The sequence below is a fragment of the Simochromis diagramma genome, unplaced genomic scaffold (assembly GCF_900408965.1).
Source record: "Simochromis diagramma unplaced genomic scaffold, fSimDia1.1 OVJJ01000816.1, whole genome shotgun sequence".
Lineage (NCBI taxonomy): Eukaryota > Metazoa > Chordata > Actinopteri > Cichliformes > Cichlidae > Simochromis > Simochromis diagramma.
Genome location: NW_024386908.1, coordinates 15,947,230 through 15,950,928, shown reverse-complemented (window position 1 = coordinate 15,950,928; position 3,699 = coordinate 15,947,230). Strand labels below are relative to the sequence as shown.

The 3,699-nt window shown below is 40.7% G+C and overlaps 1 long non-coding RNA gene across 1 annotated transcript; it reads left to right on the top strand.

Moving 5' to 3' along the window:
* Nucleotides 1-588: 588 nt before the first annotated feature.
* Nucleotides 589-3,108, top strand: LOC120735915. Its single transcript, XR_005696374.1, has 2 exons — nucleotides 589-1,094; nucleotides 1,275-3,108. It is a non-coding gene; the product is annotated as an uncharacterized LOC120735915 (long non-coding RNA).
* The last annotated feature ends 591 nt before the right edge of the window (nucleotides 3,109-3,699 follow it).

The window sequence follows — 3,699 nt, the reverse complement described above, 5'->3', positions numbered from 1 at the left end:
TTTTACTCCCTTTTATGTTCACTCCGTTTTTTCTGAAGTACAGCAAATTATGGGCACGTGGGGTTGTTCTGGTGTTGTGCTAAAAATAAATAAATCAAAACTACGGTACATGGTTTGCTCTTTCATCTCTTTTTATGCGACATCCTCTACTGATTAAAACGCGACTGCCTTTCACTGTTTAGGCTCAAATCTCATTGTTTGAAGGTCTGCAGTGACGTGAAATATTAACTTCCCCCAAATGCCTTAAACCCAAAGTAACGAGTTTGTTTTGAAAATATACGGAGTGGAAACTACAGATATTTGTTTAAAAATGTAGGGAGTAAAAATTAAGTACAGCAAGGAAGGTTTTTTTTACTTTTTTACTTCCTACCTGTGGAGCCAATTAAGCTAAATTTAAGAAGCGCATGTCTGTGTATACTTAAAAGCTCTTATAGTTATTTTCACTTTGTAGACAAATTAAAGCACAGAAAAGAAAAACACGATACATTAGAGCATTACATACTTTGACCTGAGGTGGCGCTGCAGCGTGAAAGAGCCTGAACGTCAACCGGAAGAAGACGAGAATAAACTCCGTATAAACAAATGGCGTCTCCCTGTGAGGTGTCATGCCGAGCAGATGTCAGAGTTGAATTCAAGCAAAGTTGACTCTTTCGGTGATTACAGTTTGTCCGGGCGGGCTGTGCGTCTTATTTCATCCGCAGACACGTCGTTGGATGAGGAACAGCTCATGTTGGCATCAGTGGCAGTCAGTGGAGATTACCCTCCTCCGGCTGAAGCCCCCGCTTCTCCCCCGAACAGCGAGCCAGCCGCGGCGCCTCAGCGGAGACCCAAAAAAGACCCCAGCGGCTGCTCCGTGCTCCTCTTCCCCGGTCAGGGCAGCCAGTTTGTGGGCATGGGCAGAGGACTTTTGAAATACCCCAACGTTAAAGAAATGTTCACCGTAGCCCAGAAGATCCTGGGTTACGACCTGCTGTCTCTGGAGGGCCCCGAGGACGAGCTGCAGAAAACGATTCACTGTCAGCCGGCGGTGTTTGTCACCTCCCTGGCTGCTGTGGAGAGACTCAACCAAGAAAACCCCAAAGTAACGCACACAGGTACAGCAGGTGTCCCGGAGAAGGAAAGTGTTGAAAGTTGGACCTCAACTACTAAGGATGATTTTAATGAATTTTTGAAATAGACAAAATTGTAGTGTATTGACTGTATTGAACTGAACACAAGTTCCCTGCAATTTCTGAAGAATTTTACAGTAAATCTGGATGAAACTTGGCGCACAGGTACAGCAGGTGTCCCGGAGAAGGAATGTGTTGAAAGTTGGACCTCAACTATTAAGGATGATTTTTAATGAATTTCTGACATTTCCATAATTGTATTGACTTTATTGGGCTGTTCCATTGTAATTTGTGTGCGCGCGTGCGTGTGTGACTGTTCGCGCGTGCACGTGCGCGCGGGTCTAGGCTTTCAATCGGGATATAAAGCGAAAAGGCGCTACCGTAAAGACTGGTGTAAAAGCGCAAGGAAATTTATGTGGCGGATAAGAGGCGGCTGGCTTGACCGCGGCTCACAAATGACGGCTCACTTTACCGCGGTAGGAAACGCTGTGTGCTAAAGTCCTAAAAATGGAACATGTAATGATCACCGTGACGCAAACCGTAAATTTTATCTGAGCTAAAGGTTTAAATCACCGTCAATTTCAGTCTTTTATGTGGGAAATAGATTCAGAGTTTGCCAACATGCCATCATACAGAGGTCCGTTGGCTGAGTTGGGGAAAAATTCTCAATAGGGTTTTTGAACTCAGCAAGGAAATCTGTCAGTTCATGGACATGGCATGTATGATGCGATGAAGGCTTTTCAAGTGAAGCTATCACAAATGCAGCAGTGCAACTTGCCTGACTTTCCCTGTTGCCAAGTAATGTTGAACAAAGTCAGCGCAACAGTGTTCACAAATGCGCACTTTGCTGATAAACTGAGCGCACTGAGTTCGCGTGGCGCTTTGGTGACTTTGAAGCACAAAATGAGAATTTCGAGCTGCTTCACAATCCATTTACAGTTGACGTGGAAACTGCACCTGTGCAGATTCAGATGGAGCTGCATTCTAATGGGACACTCAAGGGAAAGCACGACACTGGATGGTCTTCAGAGTTTATTAGTTCCATTCCTGAAGCAATGCCCCAGCTCTGTCTGCATGCGGCTCGAACCTTGTATATGTTTTCATTTATTTTTTCTGGGGTTTTGGCAGCACATTCATATTTCTAACTTGCATAATTTTGACAGGATATTTTTATGGAGAGCAAAATATTTAAAGTTAAAGTTTATTTTTTTAAGTTTATTTATTCTTGAATTATATTCCTGTCTGTTTTTATTCATATTTATGTTTTAAAGAAAAACATTGTTTTAGTGTGTTCAATGAATGTTTTTCTTAACTGGGCCACGACCTAAAGTTTGCCTTGAGGTTTGGCCCCCTGTGCAATTGAGTTTGACACCCCTGATCTAAAACATTTAAGTGTGACAAATACACACAAAAACCCCCAAAGAAATCAGGAAGTGGACAAATACTTGTCCACAGCCCTGAACAACATGGCTTATTTGTAAATAAAAAGTCTGAAGTGAAACCATTTGAAGAACAAGTAGGTACGCTCAGATAATTCAAAAGGAATGGGGTCACATTCTTAGTAAAACTGAGTAAAATAATGAGTAAACAACTGAAACTGAAGACAAATCACACAACCCTTTAAGTTTCTTTTATAATTTCACCTTTAATAGATGAAGCCCACCTTGCCGTGAGGAAAGGCCACATTTGGTAACGATTGAAATCACCTACAAAAATAAACCTGCCTCAGCCTACGGAGAGAGAACACGATGAGACCTTCAGCCTCTCCTTCAGGTTTGCCCGCAGCTGCTGAACTGTACAAAGGCACAGAGATCGGGACATTTCAGACCGAGCTCCAACTGCAGCTCAGATCTGAAACTTTTACCCAGAAAACCCTTTAGAGATTTTTTTTTTTTTTTTTTTTTTAACTCAAGTGTAGAACAACAGAGTTAGCTTTGTGTTTTCAAGCTCGTCATAAACCTGAAAAGGTGTATCGCTTCTCTATAGTGAGTCTGGGTGACCAACAACAACAAAAACAGCATCACTGGGAAAAAAATCAGGAAGAGCTTCAACAACACAGGTCTTTGGCATTTAACACAACAATTTGTGGATGTTTAAACCACAGACCCGAGCGCACAAATCTGAGAAGAGAAGCTTCAAAACTGCTCAGAAAATTAAGCTTGTGAACGAATTTAGTTTAGTTAGTTTGTTTTTTGTTTGTTTTTAAAGAACAAGATTTAAAGATTTAAAACAATGAAGTAATGCATATTCTTACATGTAAAGTTCGTGAATGTTTTCTGAGCTGTCATTTTACACTATATTATCCTATATAATACACCAATTTATATCCAGTTTGGGGACAAAAAATACTAAAAGTGAAAATGTGAAGCTAGTTTCAAAGAAAAGCAAAGGGAAGGCTGAAAGCTCTTAAATACGCATGAAGCGTAAAAATATTAACATTCAACAGGCTTGATGATTTTTGTGATGTTTTTATAAAGAATGAATCCAAATTAGCCTAACAATCAGAACAATAGTCAAATTTCAGCAACATCTAAAGAAATAAAACATATGCTAACAAGGAAAACGGGTTTAAATAGTGTAAAATGACAGA